The 16,332-nt window shown below is 50.9% G+C and overlaps 11 non-coding genes and 1 pseudogene across 11 annotated transcripts; all 12 read left to right on the top strand.

Annotated features, from left to right (window-relative positions):
• Positions 1–2,655: 2,655 nt before the first annotated feature.
• On the top strand, positions 2,656–2,825 carry LOC120519410 (annotated as a pseudogene).
• A 1,682-nt stretch (positions 2,826–4,507) lies between these two features.
• On the top strand, positions 4,508–4,697 carry LOC120519445. Its single transcript, XR_005631511.1, has one exon. It is a non-coding gene; the product is annotated as a U2 spliceosomal RNA (small nuclear RNA).
• A 934-nt stretch (positions 4,698–5,631) lies between these two features.
• LOC120519420 lies at positions 5,632–5,820 on the top strand. Its single transcript, XR_005631486.1, has one exon. It is a non-coding gene; the product is annotated as a U2 spliceosomal RNA (small nuclear RNA).
• A 936-nt stretch (positions 5,821–6,756) lies between these two features.
• LOC120519463 lies at positions 6,757–6,944 on the top strand. Its single transcript, XR_005631527.1, has one exon. It is a non-coding gene; the product is annotated as a U2 spliceosomal RNA (small nuclear RNA).
• A 935-nt stretch (positions 6,945–7,879) lies between these two features.
• On the top strand, positions 7,880–8,067 carry LOC120519449. The gene has a single exon (XR_005631514.1). It is a non-coding gene; the product is annotated as a U2 spliceosomal RNA (small nuclear RNA).
• A 936-nt stretch (positions 8,068–9,003) lies between these two features.
• LOC120519443 lies at positions 9,004–9,191 on the top strand. Its single transcript, XR_005631509.1, has one exon. It is a non-coding gene; the product is annotated as a U2 spliceosomal RNA (small nuclear RNA).
• Positions 9,192–10,128: 937 nt separating this feature from the next.
• On the top strand, positions 10,129–10,316 carry LOC120519432. Its single transcript, XR_005631498.1, has one exon. It is a non-coding gene; the product is annotated as a U2 spliceosomal RNA (small nuclear RNA).
• A 936-nt stretch (positions 10,317–11,252) lies between these two features.
• LOC120519419 lies at positions 11,253–11,441 on the top strand. Its single transcript, XR_005631485.1, has one exon. It is a non-coding gene; the product is annotated as a U2 spliceosomal RNA (small nuclear RNA).
• Positions 11,442–12,373: 932 nt separating this feature from the next.
• Positions 12,374–12,561, top strand: LOC120519442. The gene has a single exon (XR_005631508.1). It is a non-coding gene; the product is annotated as a U2 spliceosomal RNA (small nuclear RNA).
• Positions 12,562–13,496: 935 nt separating this feature from the next.
• LOC120519431 lies at positions 13,497–13,684 on the top strand. The gene has a single exon (XR_005631497.1). It is a non-coding gene; the product is annotated as a U2 spliceosomal RNA (small nuclear RNA).
• Positions 13,685–14,619: 935 nt separating this feature from the next.
• LOC120519458 lies at positions 14,620–14,808 on the top strand. The gene has a single exon (XR_005631523.1). It is a non-coding gene; the product is annotated as a U2 spliceosomal RNA (small nuclear RNA).
• Positions 14,809–15,745: 937 nt separating this feature from the next.
• On the top strand, positions 15,746–15,934 carry LOC120519418. The gene has a single exon (XR_005631484.1). It is a non-coding gene; the product is annotated as a U2 spliceosomal RNA (small nuclear RNA).
• Positions 15,935–16,332: the final 398 nt, after the last annotated feature.

Here is a 16,332-nt window from a genome sequence, read left to right as displayed (position 1 = left end):
ATTGAGCATATGATACCGCCCCAGCCCCTTTCTATGTTACGCTTGCCTCCATTGCTGCTCCGTGCGCCGCTTACTGGGAAATGGTCCAGAAATGCACGCCTGACTCCCTTTGCTCGCCAGGAATTCCCCATACAGAGAGAGGCGAGTGATTTACTGCCATGAGGAATCCCCATACGCCTGGCAAGCGACATTCCACGCTCCTGAAGCGCCTGCACGGTGGTGAGGGAAACCCACCCAGATCCAGGATGGAAATGGCTTCTGACGGTAAGTGGTCGGTCATCACAGGTTATGGAAGGACAACGCCTTCCAAACGTTCCCAGCACCTACCGCGAGAGCTTCTCCCTTGGGAAAACTCGGGCGGCAATCCCACCTCACCCCTGACCAGCCAAAAATCCTGCAGGAGATGCGAGCTGGCTGGGCCACGTATGGCGAATGCAAGGGAGGCCGCTTGCAGGAACTGCCGTGTGACTGGCTACTCTAGACGCAAAGACTGTCCCAGGAAAAAGACCTGCAACCCCAAGTGACAGACCTCAGCCATGTGTACAAAGACTGCCCTCAGAGACAGAAGTCCTACACGCCAGACCTCAAACAGTCTGCACGGAGGAGGACCGAAACTCCACCTGCCTGCCAAAGGAAGCCCAAACTGAGTCCTCTTGCAGTACCGGCGCGTACAGGCAATCAGGAGTAAAGGACAAAGGAGGAAAGACAAAGAACTCCACCTCTCCCTCACCCTCCCTCCTTCCACTACTCGGGAGGCAGCTCCCTCCCATGCTGCTTCAGAGTTCTCACCTCCACCTCCCTCCCCACCCACCCTCAACCTCGAGGGGATTTCCTCTCTGCCCTACAGGGAATCGGATAAGGAAGAGGAGAAGTCCAAACAGCCCAGAGGAGGACCCAGAGAAGGAAGAAGATAGCAGAGCCCCCATCTGAATGTCCAGCAAGAAGACGAGGAGACCTAGATGGAAGAGGAGCTGTTTCTCGGCAGCTCTAAACTTCCAGCCTGCCCACAACGACATGGACAACCTGGTACAGATCAACCGGCTGTTTCAGATCAAGACCCCGCCCAGACCCGGTCCCACCTGGACTGAAAATAATTTCGAGGCATGCTCCTCGGGAATGGCACTGAACCTCGCCACCCTCCCTTCACCATCAGACGGACTCCATCAAGATCCTGGGCAGCTGGTTCGGGGAGAGGAGCGGCCCTGAAGACGTGGGCGAGAGACTGGCCAAAGTCAGACAGAAGATCGGGCTGCTGGAGCCTCAGGGACCTCACCGTGGAAGGCAAAGCACTGGTGCTGCGGAATGAGATCCTCCCGGTCCTGCAGTACCCGGCCCAGGCATGGCCACCCTCGCCACTGTCTGCAGAGCCATCACCAGGGCAGTCTTTCACTTCATCTGGGGCTCCAAGATGGACAGAGTCAAGCGGCAGTCATGTACAAAGAACCCCGAAAGGGTGGGAAAGGCATCCCGACATCCCCACCCTGCTCAGGGCCTTCTTTGCCTGCAACTGCATCCGCAGGACACTGACGGAGTACAGCAGCGGATCGTCCGGAAACGCCATGTCCCGCTTCTTCCTCCTGCCAGTCTGGAAGAGACTCGGCTGGGACAAGTGGGACAGCTCCTACCCTACAACTGGGACACTCCATGGTTCTACACGGATGTTGTCCGCTTCGTAACGGAACACGGACTTCAGGAGTCAAACCGACCTGTGGAAACCGAAACCATCTACAAGCTCATCAGAGCCAAAGACACGACGGAGCCTATCGGAACCCTACCATCAGCGACAGCCACGGTGGTCTGGGAGAACATAGCCTCCAAAGAACTGACAAACAGGCACAGGGATCTGGCGTGGATGGCTGTGCGGGGACTGCCTCTCGCGCTCATGCATGCCAGAAATCTGTGCAGATACAGACACTGCCGTGGTGCATCCAGCGGAAGAAGACGCACTGCACCTCTTCTGGGAATGCCCAGTGGCACAGTCACTCTTGACGCCCTGGAAGAGGAATTGGAAGAGTCGGTACCCAGAGAAATCTTTCGCACCATTCGTGCTCTATGGACTTTTCCGGTACCCACTCACTGGAAGCCACCGAGGAGGCATGGCGCTCATGTGCTTGTGAAGGACGCTCTATGGGTCGCCAGGAACCGCCTCGTCCTCAGGAGGGAAAGGATGACAATCCAGGACTGCTGCAGATACATCCGCAGCCTTCTCAAAGACTATTCTATCATGGACTCCTTGAAGAACTGAGGATATGCAAGACCACCTCGCCTCCAAGAGGTTTATTGATGTAACCTTTGGTTTACTGCAGCCTTGCAAAGCCCCTCTTTGAGGACAAGCTTTCAGGACGGGGACCAAGTCGAGACTGCAATAACTTGTAAATAGTAACAGAATGTGGAACGCTTATTGAATGTAATGGAAAATAACCAAATGTTATTGACAAAACACTTAATATGGCATGTAAGATTGTAAAGATTGTGATTTTTATATACAAATCACCCTTGTATATGTAAATAAGGTGTTGTAGGTAATGTATAGTGAAAGACTGTATCAGTCTATAGCTGAATACAGTCATCTCTGTTGGAATTGTAGATTGGTATAGATTGTAAGACTATTAGACTGTGTTTTATATATTACCCAAACATATATGTAAATAAAGTATATTTTTCAAAAAAAAAAAAACTGTTCTTATCAGTTTAATATCTGATACGTCCCCATCTGGGGACCATATATTAAATTGATTTTTGGAACAGGAGATGGAATAGGGCTTGCTCCGTCCACTCCACGATCGACCTGGTATTGCAGTACTTCCAGGAGCGGTGCACTTTCTCCTTTACTGGTATAAAACAAGACAAGCAGCCTTGGCTGGGGATTGCCTACTATGAGGGAAGGGAAAGAAGCTCTAGCCAGAGCAGGATTGATTTAATTATTTAACTGAATAATTAATTAATTAATTAATTAATTTAGTTTAATTTGACTTAATTAAGAAAAGTTCATGCGTGCCTGTAGGACGCTATTGCTTGTAGTACTTCCAGCATTCCAACAGATGTCAGGCGAGGCTCGGAATTAGAAGGCCGCTGTTGTGGGGTGAGTGAAGTAGTGTCGGACGACCAAGCCTGTACCGCTAGCAGGAAGCCTATTAAGCCCCAGAAACCACGAGCAGTCCTGCAGGCTGTCTGATGTGCTGCACCCCCTGGCCATAGGATGATGGCCCCGGTGAAGGTTTTGGCCCCCCTCTTAGGGGTTCCGAATCCCCCTTTTAAAAATTACAAAACCTTGATCCCCACTTGGAAGAAGAACCCCCCCAGTTTTAAATATGTAATTAATTAAAAAATTTTGGATTTTAAAAGGGGTTTATCAAAACCTTGATGTGGTAATAGTTGGAAGATGGGAAATTAAGCCTTTTGGGAGAATTTTGATTTTTTACCCTTGAAGTTAAAAAAAGGGGGGCGGTTTTTGCACCCTTTTGGTTTTAAAGATTTAAAATTTTCTTATCAGTTTATTTTCCCGGAAACTTATTTAAAAGATTTTTGAAATGTTTTCCCGCCCCCATCTTTTTTTTACTAGGGTGATTTTATTGGTAAAACACCCACCCTTTGGGCAAAGGCCATTTGGGGGAAAAATTGCTCCCGGCAATTTTTAAAATAACCAAATTTAATTATTATTGTTTTTCCCTTTAAAATTTGGGTTAATTTTGTTTGTTCCGTTTACAATTCGGGAGGTTCTGGGTTAGGGCCGTTTTTGGGTGAGTGGTAGTCGGGCCCCCGCCGGGAAAGATGCAGAGCCGGCCGGCTGCATTTCCGTGCTGCCAAGTGCCCTTTTCGGGTTTTGTTCCAGCCGGTGTCCTTTTTTTATTCAAAGTGGGAAGGTTTTGGGGGTTTGGGTTTCGAGGATACCGGGTGTTCTTACGGCCCCTCTTTTTTGGGCATTGGTGGGTGGGGTGGTTAATTGCCCCCTTCCGGCCCCGCTCCCCAAATCCCCCCAACACCCAAACCAAACAATTGACTTTTCCCCACGCCCACCCCCCCCATGTTCATCCTTCCGCACAACCCGGGGTTTCCACTGCGGAACCCCTTTGGGTTATGGCCTTGGGGCCCCTTTCCCGGGCCGGAATGCACATGGGTTCCGCCCCGGCCCGGGCAGCTTTCCCGTGTTGATGCCTGGCTGACGAAAGAAAGGGGGGCTGGCCCGGGTTTTGCCCCCCGGCCTTTGGCAAAAAGTTGTTCTGTTACGTTAAATTTTAACCCCCCCCTTCAGACCATTAATTTTTTTTGGAACAGGGGATGGTGGTTGTTCAACACCCCCCTTTTTACTGGAACCCTGGCATTCCCTCCCAAAAAAGCAACACCCAGCGGGGCTAATAAAGAAAAACCAACAATTATTTATTATTTGCAAATTAAATTATTACTTAATTTGGGCTTTTAGACTTCAAGGCAACAGAGCGGCCGGGTTGTAGCCCCTCCGTTAGTGCGCTTTGGCTCATGCAGCGGTGGGAAGAGGTGGACTACCCTGACCGCTGCAGGGCCTTTTGGCTAAGATCAAGTGTAGTATCTGTTCTTATCAGTTTAATATCTGATACGTCCCTATCTGGGGACCATATATTAAATTGATTTTTGGAACAGGGAGATGGAATAGGGGCTTGCTCCGTCCACTCCACGCATCGACCTGGTATTGCAGTACTTCCAGGAGCGGTGCACTTTCTCCTTTACTGGTATAAAACAAGACAAGCAGCCTTGGCTGGGGATTGCCTACTATGAGGGAAGGGAAAGAAGCTCTAGCCAGAGCAGGATTGATTTAATTATTTAACTGAATAATTAATTAATTAATTAATTAATTTAGTTTAATTTGACTTAATTAAGAAAAGTTCATGCGTGCCTGTAGGACGCTATTGCTTGTAGTACTTCCAGCATTCCAACAGATGTCAGGCGAGGCTCGGAATTAGAAGGCCGCTGTTGTGGGGTGAGTGAAGTAGTGTCGGACGACCAAGCCTGTACCGCTAGCAGGAAGCCTTATTAAGCTCCCAGAAACCACGAAGCAGTCCTGCAGGCTGTCTGATGTCGCTGCAGCGCCCCCTGTGTTCGAGGCCTTGTTCACACAGGCGGGCCAGGATGTGCCTTCTCCTTTTCATCTTCAATCTCCAACAGGTGTGAACGTGGTGTCTGAAGAGTTGTGAACGTGGTGTCTCGAGGGATATCTAGCTCGTCACCGCTCTTCACTGACGTCTCCTTCTTTGTTTTGTGGGCATCTAGGGCGGGATGGAGGTGGAGATGGTGGTTTAAAGCCGTCCTCTTCCTTGCCTGGTCTACCCCGCCTCCCCAAATCCCACCACGAGCCAAACACCCAAAGGGACCAACTGACTGTCCCCTCCCCCCACGCCCACTCCCACTCCCAGCTGTATCGGCTACCTCGTTTCCGCACAACTCCGAGGGTTTTTCCCGTTGTGGCAACCCTTGGGCTTTGTATCAGGCCTTGGCTCCAAGGTGGGCCGCTTTTGTCACGAGGCCGTGGAATGTCACATGGGTTCACGTCTCGGCGCTTGTCTTAGGGCAGCTGCTTCCTCCTGCCAAGTTGATGCTTACCATGCAGCTGACGCATGGGCAAGACGGTGGGGCTGGCTGGCCTGGGGAGGTTGTGGCATCGCTTCGGCCTTTTGGCTAAGATCAAGTGTAGTATCTGTTCTTATCAGTTTAATATCTGATACGTCCCCTATCTGGGGACCATATATTAAATTGATTTTTGGAACAGGGAGATGGAATAGGGGCTTGCTCCGTCCACTCCACGCATCGACCTGGTATTGCAGTACTTCCAGGAGCGGTGCACTTTCTCCTTTACTGGTATAAAACAAGACAAGCAGCCTTGGCTGGGGATTGCCTACTATGAGGGAAGGGAAAGAAGCTCTAGCCAGAGCAGGATTGATTTAATTATTTAACTGAATAATTAATTAATTAATTAATTAATTTAGTTTAATTTGACTTAATTAAGAAAAGTTCATGCGTGCCTGTAGGACGCTATTGCTTGTAGTACTTCCAGCATTCCAACAGATGTCAGGCGAGGCTCGGAATTAGAAGGCCGCTGTTGTGGGGTGAGTGAAGTAGTGTCGGACGACCAAGCCTGTACCGCTAGCAGGAAGCCTTATTAAGCTCCCAGAAACCACGAAGCAGTCCTGCAGGCTGTCTGATGTCGCTGCAGCCCCTGTGTTCGAGGCCTTGTTCACACAGGCGGGCCAGGATGTGCCTTCTCCTTTTCATCTTCAATCTCCAACAGGTGTGAACGTGGTGTCTGAAGAGTTGTGAACGTGGTGTCTCGAGGGATATCTAGCTCGTCACCGCTCTTCACTGACGCTTCCTTCTTTGTTTTGTGGGCATCTAGGGCGGGATGGAGGTGGAGATGGTGGTTTAAAGCCGTCCTCTTCCTTGCCTGGTCTACCCCGCCTCCCCCAAATCCCACCACGAGCGCCAAACACCCAAAGGGACCAACTGACTGTCCCCCTCCCCCACGCCCACTCCCACTCCCAGCTGTATCGGCTACCTCGTTTCCGCACAACTCCGAGGGTTTTTCCGCCGTTGTGGCAACCCTTGGGCTTTGTATCAGGCCTTGGCTCCAAGGTGGGCCGCTTTTGTCACGAGGCCGTGGAATGTCACATGGGTTCACGCCTCGGCGCTTGTCTTAGGGCAGCTGCTTCCTCCTGCCAAGTTGATGCTTACCATGCAGCTGACGCATGGGCAAGACGGTGGGGCTGGCTGGCCTGGGGAGTTTGTGGCATCGCTTCGGCCTTTTGGCTAAGATCAAGTGTAGTATCTGTTCTTATCAGTTTAATGTCTGATACGGTCCCTATCTGGGGACCATATATTAAATTGATTTTTGGAACAGGGAGATGGAATAGGGGCTTGCTCCGTCCACTCCACGCATCGACCTGGTATTGCAGTACTTCCAGGAGCGTGCACTTTCTCCTTTACTGGTATAAAACAAGACAAGCAGCCTTGGCTGGGGATTGCCTACTATGAGGGAAGGGAAAGAAGCTCTAGCCAGAGCAGGATTGATTTAATTATTTAACTGAATAATTAATTAATTAATTAATTAATTTAGTTTAATTTGACTTAATTAAGAAAAGTTCATGCGTGCCTGTAGGACGCTATTGCTTGTAGTACTTCCAGCATTCCAACAGATGTCAGGCGAGGCTCGGAATTAGAAGGCCGCTGTTGTGGGGTGAGTGAAGTAGTGTCGGACGACCAAGCCTGTACCGCTAGCAGGAAGCCTTATTAAGCTCCCAGAAACCACGAAGCAGTCCTGCAGGCTGTCTGATGTCGCTGCAGCGCCCTGTGTTCGAGGCCTTGTTCACACAGGCGGGCCAGGATGTGCCTTCTCCTTTTCATCTTCAATCTCCAACAGGTGTGAACGTGGTGTCTGAAGAGTTGTGAACGTGGTGTCTCGAGGGATATCTAGCTCGTCACCGCTCTTCACTGACGTCTCCTTCTTTGTTTTGTGGGCATCTAGGGCGGGATGGAGGTGGAGATGGTGGTTTAAAGCCGTCCTCTTCCTTGCCTGGTCTACCCCGCCTCCCCAAATCCCACCACGAGCCAAACACCCAAAGGGACCAACTGACTGTCCCCTCCCCCCCCCACCCACTCCCACTCCCAGCTGTATCGGCTACCTCGTTTCCGCACAACTCCGAGGGTTTTTCGCCGTTGTGGCAACCCTTGGGCTTTGTATCAGGCCTTGGCTCCAAGGTGGGCCGCTTTTGTCACGAGGCCGTGGAATGTCACATGGGTTCACGGCCTCGGCGCTTGTCTTAGGGCAGCTGCTTCCTCCTGCCAAGTTGATGCTTACCATGCAGCTGACGCATGGGCAAGACGGTGGGGCTGGCTGGCCTGGGGAGTTTGTGGCATCGCTTCGGCCTTTTGGCTAAGATCAAGTGTAGTATCTGTTCTTATCAGTTTAATATCTGATACGTTCCCTATCTGGGGACCATATATTAAATTGATTTTTGGAACAGGGAGATGGAATAGGGGCTTGCTCCGTCCACTCCACGCATCGACCTGGTATTGCAGTACTTCCAGGAGCGTGCACTTTCTCCTTTACTGGTATAAAACAAGACAAGCAGCCTTGGCTGGGGATTGCCTACTATGAGGGAAGGGAAAGAAGCTCTAGCCAGAGCAGGATTGATTTAATTATTTAACTGAATAATTAATTAATTAATTAATTAATTTAGTTTAATTTGACTTAATTAAGAAAAGTTCATGCGTGCCTGTAGGACGCTATTGCTTGTAGTACTTCCAGCATTCCAACAGATGTCAGGCGAGGCTCGGAATTAGAAGGCCGCTGTTGTGGGGTGAGTGAAGTAGTGTCGGACGACCAAGCCTGTACCGCTAGCAGGAAGCCTTATTAAGCTCCCAGAAACCACGAAGCAGTCCTGCAGGCTGTCTGATGTCGCTGCAGGGGCCCCTGTGTTCGAGGCCTTGTTCACACAGGCGGGCCAGGATGTGCCTTCTCCTTTTCATCTTCAATCTCCAACAGGTGTGAACGTGGTGTCTGAAGAGTTGTGAACGTGGTGTCTCGAGGGATATCTAGCTCGTCACCGCTCTTCACTGACGTCTCCTTCTTTGTTTTGTGGGCATCTAGGGCGGGATGGAGGTGGAGATGGTGGTTTAAAGCCGTCCTCTTCCTTGCCTGGTCTACCCCGCCTCCCCCAAATCCCACCACGAGCGCCAAACACCCAAAGGGACCAACTGACTGTCCCCTCCCCCCCCCCACTCCCACTCCCAGCTGTATCGGCTACCTCGTTTCCGCACAACTCCGAGGGTTTTTCCGCCGTTGTGGCAACCCTTGGGCTTTGTATCAGGCCTTGGCTCCAAGGTGGGCCGCTTTGTCACGAGGCCGTGGAATGTCACATGGGTTCACGTCTCGGCGCTTGTCTTAGGGCAGCTGCTTCCTCCTGCCAAGTTGATGCTTACCATGCAGCTGACGCATGGGCAAGACGGTGGGGCTGGCTGGCCTGGGGAGTTTGTGGCATCGCTTCGGCCTTTTGGCTAAGATCAAGTGTAGTATCTGTTCTTATCAGTTTAATATCTGATACGTCCCCTATCTGGGGACCATATATTAAATTGATTTTTGGAACAGGGAGATGGAATAGGGGCTTGCTCCGTCCACTCCACGCATCGACCTGGTATTGCAGTACTTCCAGGAGCGTGCACTTTCTCCTTTACTGGTATAAAACAAGACAAGCAGCCTTGGCTGGGGATTGCCTACTATGAGGGAAGGGAAAGAAGCTCTAGCCAGAGCAGGATTGATTTAATTATTTAACTGAATAATTAATTAATTAATTAATTAATTTAGTTTAATTTGACTTAATTAAGAAAAGTTCATGCGTGCCTGTAGGACGCTATTGCTTGTAGTACTTCCAGCATTCCAACAGATGTCAGGCGAGGCTCGGAATTAGAAGGCCGCTGTTGTGGGGTGAGTGAAGTAGTGTCGGACGACCAAGCCTGTACCGCTAGCAGGAAGCCTTATTAAGCTCCCAGAAACCACGAAGCAGTCCTGCAGGCTGTCTGATGTCGCTGCAGCGCCCTGTGTTCGAGGCCTTGTTCACACAGGCGGGCCAGGATGTGCCTTCTCCTTTTCATCTTCAATCTCCAACAGGTGTGAACGTGGTGTCTGAAGAGTTGTGAACGTGGTGTCTCGAGGGATATCTAGCTCGTCACCGCTCTTCACTGACGTCTCCTTCTTTGTTTTGTGGGCATCTAGGGCGGGATGGAGGTGGAGATGGTGGTTTAAAGCCGTCCTCTTCCTTGCCTGGTCTACCCCGCCTCCCCCAAATCCCACCACGAGCGCCAAACACCCAAAGGGACCAACTGACTGTCCCCCTCCCCCACGCCCACTCCCACTCCCAGCTGTATCGGCTACCTCGTTTCCGCACAACTCCGAGGGTTTTTCCGCCGTTGTGGCAACCCTTGGGCTTTGTATCAGGCCTTGGCTCCAAGGTGGGCCGCTTTTGTCACGAGGCCGTGGAATGTCACATGGGTTCACGTCTCGGCGCTTGTCTTAGGGCAGCTGCTTCCTCCTGCCAAGTTGATGCTTACCATGCAGCTGACGCATGGGCAAGACGGTGGGGCTGGCTGGCCTGGGGAGTTTGTGGCATCGCTTCGGCCTTTTGGCTAAGATCAAGTGTAGTATCTGTTCTTATCAGTTTAATATCTGATACGTCCCTATCTGGGGACCATATATTAAATTGATTTTTGGAACAGGGAGATGGAATAGGGGCTTGCTCCGTCCACTCCACGCATCGACCTGGTATTGCAGTACTTCCAGGAGCGGTGCACTTTCTCCTTTACTGGTATAAAACAAGACAAGCAGCCTTGGCTGGGGATTGCCTACTATGAGGGAAGGGAAAGAAGCTCTAGCCAGAGCAGGATTGATTTAATTATTTAACTGAATAATTAATTAATTAATTAATTAATTTAGTTTAATTTGACTTAATTAAGAAAAGTTCATGCGTGCCTGTAGGACGCTATTGCTTGTAGTACTTCCAGCATTCCAACAGATGTCAGGCGAGGCTCGGAATTAGAAGGCCGCTGTTGTGGGGTGAGTGAAGTAGTGTCGGACGACAAAGCCTGTACCGCTAGCAGGAAGCCTTATTAAGCTCCCAGAAACCACGAAGCAGTCCTGCAGGCTGTCTGATGTCGCTGCAGCGCCCTGTGTTCGAGGCCTTGTTCACACAGGCGGGCCAGGATGTGCCTTCTCCTTTTCATCTTCAATCTCCAACAGGTGTGAACGTGGTGTCTGAAGAGTTGTGAACGTGGTGTCTCGAGGGATATCTAGCTCGTCACCGCTCTTCACTGACGTCTCCTTCTTTGTTTTGTGGGCATCTAGGGCGGGATGGAGGTGGAGATGGTGGTTTAAAGCCGTCCTCTTCCTTGCCTGGTCTACCCCGCCTCCCCAAATCCCACCACGAGCCAAACACCCAAAGGGACCAACTGACTGTCCCCTCCCTCCCCACGCCCACTCCCACTCCCAGCTGTATCGGCTACCTCGTTTCCGCACAACTCCGAGGGTTTTTCCGCCGTTGTGGCAACCCTTGGGCTTTGTATCAGGCCTTGGCTCCAAGGTGGGCCGCTTTTGTCACGAGGCCGTGGAATGTCACATGGGTTCACGTCTCGGCGCTTGTCTTAGGGCAGCTGCTTCCTCCTGCCAAGTTGATGCTTACCATGCAGCTGACGCATGGGCAAGACGGTGGGGCTGGCTGGCCTGGGGAGTTTGTGGCATCGCTTCGGCCTTTTGGCTAAGATCAAGTGTAGTATCTGTTCTTATCAGTTTAATATCTGATACGTCCCCTATCTGGGGACCATATATTAAATTGATTTTTGGAACAGGGAGATGGAATAGGGGCTTGCTCCGTCCACTCCACGCATCGACCTGGTATTGCAGTACTTCCAGGAGCGGTGCACTTTCTCCTTTACTGGTATAAAACAAGACAAGCAGCCTTGGCTGGGGATTGCCTACTATGAGGGAAGGGAAAGAAGCTCTAGCCAGAGCAGGATTGATTTAATTATTTAACTGAATAATTAATTAATTAATTAATTAATTTAGTTTAATTTGACTTAATTAAGAAAAGTTCATGCGTGCCTGTAGGACGCTATTGCTTGTAGTACTTCCAGCATTCCAACAGATGTCAGGCGAGGCTCGGAATTAGAAGGCCGCTGTTGTGGGGTGAGTGAAGTAGTGTCGGACGACCAAGCCTGTACCGCTAGCAGGAAGCCTTATTAAGCTCCCAGAAACCACGAAGCAGTCCTGCAGGCTGTCTGATGTCGCTGCAGCCCCTGTGTTCGAGGCCTTGTTCACACAGGCGGGCCAGGATGTGCCTTCTCCTTTTCATCTTCAATCTCCAACAGGTGTGAACGTGGTGTCTGAAGAGTTGTGAACGTGGTGTCTCGAGGGATATCTAGCTCGTCACCGCTCTTCACTGACGTCTCCTTCTTTGTTTTGTGGGCATCTAGGGGCGGATGGAGGTGGAGATGGTGGTTTAAAGCCGTCCTCTTCCTTGCCTGGTCTACCCCGCCTCCCCAAATCCCACCACGAGCCAAACACCCAAAGGGACCAACTGACTGTCCCCTCCCCACGCCCACTCCCACTCCCAGCTGTATCGGCTACCTCGTTTTCCGCACAACTCCGAGGGGTTTTTCGCCGTTGTGGCAACCCTTGGGCTTTGTATCAGGCCTTGGCTCCAAGGTGGGCCGCTTTTGTCACGAGGCCGTGGAATGTCACATGGGTTCACGTCTCGGCGCTTGTCTTAGGGCAGCTGCTTCCTCCTGCCAAGTTGATGCTTACCATGCAGCTGACGCATGGGCAAGACGGTGGGGCTGGCTGGCCTGGGGAGTTTGTGGCATCGCTTCGGCCTTTTGGCTAAGATCAAGTGTAGTATCTGTTCTTATCAGTTTAATATCTGATACGTCCCCTATCTGGGGACCATATATTAAATTGATTTTTGGAACAGGGAGATGGAATAGGGGCTTGCTCCGTCCACTCCACGCATCGACCTGGTATTGCAGTACTTCCAGGAGCGTGCACTTTCTCCTTTACTGGTATAAAACAAGACAAGCAGCCTTGGCTGGGGATTGCCTACTATGAGGGAAGGGAAAGAAGCTCTAGCCAGAGCAGGATTGATTTAATTATTTAACTGAATAATTAATTAATTAATTAATTAATTTAGTTTAATTTGACTTAATTAAGAAAAGTTCATGCGTGCCTGTAGGACGCTATTGCTTGTAGTACTTCCAGCATTCCAACAGATGTCAGGCGAGGCTCGGAATTAGAAGGCCGCTGTTGTGGGGTGAGTGAAGTAGTGTCGGACGACCAAGCCTGTACCGCTAGCAGGAAGCCTTATTAAGCTCCCAGAAACCACGAAGCAGTCCTGCAGGCTGTCTGATGTCGCTGCAGCGCCCTGTGTTCGAGGCCTTGTTCACACAGGCGGGCCAGGATGTGCCTTCTCCTTTTCATCTTCAATCTCCAACAGGTGTGAACGTGGTGTCTGAAGAGTTGTGAACGTGGTGTCTCGAGGGATATCTAGCTCGTCACCGCTCTTCACTGACGTCTCCTTCTTTGTTTTGTGGGCATCTAGGGCGGGATGGAGGTGGAGATGGTGGTTTAAAGCCGTCCTCTTCCTTGCCTGGTCTACCCCGCCTCCCCAAATCCCACCACGAGCCAAACACCCAAAGGGACCAACTGACTGTCCCCTCCCCCCCACGCCCACTCCCACTCCCAGCTGTATCGGCTACCTCGTTTCCGCACAACTCCGAGGGGTTTTTCCGCGTTGTGGCAACCCTTGGGCTTTGTATCAGGCCTTGGCTCCAAGGTGGGCCGCTTTTGTCACGAGGCCGTGGAATGTCACATGGGTTCACGTCTCGGCGCTTGTCTTAGGGCAGCTGCTTCCTCCTGCCAAGTTGATGCTTACCATGCAGCTGACGCATGGGCAAGACGGTGGGGCTGGCTGGCCTGGGGAGTTTGTGGCATCGCTTCGGCCTTTTGGCTAAGATCAAGTGTAGTATCTGTTCTTATCAGTTTAATATCTGATACGTCCCTATCTGGGGACCATATATTAAATTGATTTTTGGAACAGGGAGATGGAATAGGGGCTTGCTCCGTCCACTCCACGCATCGACCTGGTATTGCAGTACTTCCAGGAGCGGTGCACTTTCTCCTTTACTGGTATAAAACAAGACAAGCAGCCTTGGCTGGGGATTGCCTACTATGAGGGAAGGGAAAGAAGCTCTAGCCAGAGCAGGATTGATTTAATTATTTAACTGAATAATTAATTAATTAATTAATTAATTTAGTTTAATTTGACTTAATTAAGAAAAGTTCATGCGTGCCTGTAGGACGCTATTGCTTGTAGTACTTCCAGCATTCCAACAGATGTCAGGCGAGGCTCGGAATTAGAAGGCCGCTGTTGTGGGGTGAGTGAAGTAGTGTCGGACGACCAAGCCTGTACCGCTAGCAGGAAGCCTTATTAAGCTCCCAGAAACCACGAAGCAGTCCTGCAGGCTGTCTGATGTCGCTGCAGCGCCCTGTGTTCGAGGCCTTGTTCACACAGGCGGGCCAGGATGTGCCTTCTCCTTTTCATCTTCAATCTCCAACAGGTGTGAACGTGGTGTCTGAAGAGTTGTGAACGTGGTGTCTCGAGGGATATCTAGCTCGTCACCGCTCTTCACTGACGTCTCCTTCTTTGTTTTGTGGGCATCTAGGGCGGGATGGAGGTGGAGATGGTGGTTTAAAGCCGTCCTCTTCCTTGCCTGGTCTACCCCGCCTCCCCCAAATCCCACCACGAGCGCCAAACACCCAAAGGGACCAACTGACTGTCCCCTCCCCCCCGCCCACTCCCACTCCCAGCTGTATCGGCTACCTCGTTTCCGCACAACTCCGAGGGTTTTTCGCCGTTGTGGCAACCCTTGGGCTTTGTATCAGGCCTTGGCTCCAAGGTGGGCCGCTTTTGTCACGAGGCCGTGGAATGTCACATGGGTTCACGTCTCGGCGCTTGTCTTAGGGCAGCTGCTTCCTCCTGCCAAGTTGATGCTTACCATGCAGCTGACGCATGGGCAAGACGGTGGGGCTGGCTGGCCTGGGGAGTTTGTGGCATCGCTTCGCCTTTTTTGGCTAAGATCAAGTGTAGTATCTGTTCTTATCAGTTTAATATCTGATACGTCCCTATCTGGGGACCATATATTAAATTGATTTTTGGAACAGGGAGATGGAATAGGGGCTTGCTCCGTCCACTCCACGCATCGACCTGGTATTGCAGTACTTCCAGGAGCGGTGCACTTTCTCCTTTACTGGTATAAAACAAGACAAGCAGCCTTGGCTGGGGATTGCCTACTATGAGGGAAGGGAAAGAAGCTCTAGCCAGAGCAGGATTGATTTAATTATTTAACTGAATAATTAATTAATTAATTAATTAATTTAGTTTAATTTGACTTAATTAAGAAAAGTTCATGCGTGCCTGTAGGACGCTATTGCTTGTAGTACTTCCAGCATTCCAACAGATGTCAGGCGAGGCTCGGAATTAGAAGGCGCTGTTGTGGGGTGAGTGAAGTAGTGTCGGACGACCAAGCCTGTACCGCTAGCAGGAAGCCTTATTAAGCTCCCAGAAACCACGAAGCAGTCCTGCAGGCTGTCTGATGTCGCTGCAGCCCCTGTGTTCGAGGCCTTGTTCACACAGGCGGGCCAGGATGTGCCTTCTCCTTTTCATCTTCAATCTCCAACAGGTGTGAACGTGGTGTCTGAAGAGTTGTGAACGTGGTGTCTCGAGGGATATCTAGCTCGTCACCGCTCTTCACTGACGTCTCCTTCTTTGTTTTGTGGGCATCTAGGGCGGGATGGAGGTGGAGATGGTGGTTTAAAGCCGTCCTCTTCCTTGCCTGGTCTACCCCGCCTCCCCAAATCCCACCACGAGCCAAACACCCAAAGGGACCAACTGACTGTCCCCCTCCCTCTCCCCACGCCCACTCCCACTCCCAGCTGTATCGGCTACCTCGTTTCCGCACAACTCCGAGGGTTTTTCCGCCGTTGTGGCAACCCTTGGGCTTTGTATCAGGCCTTGGCTCCAAGGTGGGCCGCTTTTGTCACGAGGCCGTGGAATGTCACATGGGTTCACGTCTCGGCGCTTGTCTTAGGGCAGCTGCTTCCTCCTGCCAAGTTGATGCTTACCATGCAGCTGACGCATGGGCAAGACGGTGGGGCTGGCTGGCCTGGGGAGTTTGTGGCATCGCTTCGGCCTTTTGGCTAAGATCAAGTGTAGTATCTGTTCTTATCAGTTTAATATCTGATACGTCCCCTATCTGGGGACCATATATTAAATTGATTTTTGGAACAGGGAGATGGAATAGGGGCTTGCTCCGTCCACTCCACGCATCGACCTGGTATTGCAGTACTTCCAGGAGCGGTGCACTTTCTCCTTTACTGGTATAAAACAAGACAAGCAGCCTTGGCTGGGGATTGCCTACTATGAGGGAAGGGAAAGAAGCTCTAGCCAGAGCAGGATTGATTTAATTATTTAACTGAATAATTAATTAATTAATTAATTAATTTAGTTTAATTTGACTTAATTAAGAAAAGTTCATGCGTGCCTGTAGGACGCTATTGCTTGTAGTACTTCCAGCATTCCAACAGATGTCAGGCGAGGCTCGGAATTAGAAGGCCGCTGTTGTGGGGTGAGTGAAGTAGTGTCGGACGACCAAGCCTGTACCGCTAGCAGGAAGCCTTATTAAGCTCCCAGAAACCACGAAGCAGTCCTGCAGGCTGTCTGATGTCGCTGCAGCCCCTGTGTTCGAGGCCTTGTTCACACAGGCGGG

This window comes from Polypterus senegalus, unplaced genomic scaffold, assembly GCF_016835505.1.
Source record: "Polypterus senegalus isolate Bchr_013 unplaced genomic scaffold, ASM1683550v1 scaffold_5886, whole genome shotgun sequence".
Classification (NCBI taxonomy): Eukaryota; Metazoa; Chordata; class Cladistia; order Polypteriformes; family Polypteridae; genus Polypterus; species Polypterus senegalus.
The sequence above is the reverse complement of the archived record's forward strand: the minus strand, read 5'-3'. Positions and strand labels throughout refer to the sequence as shown.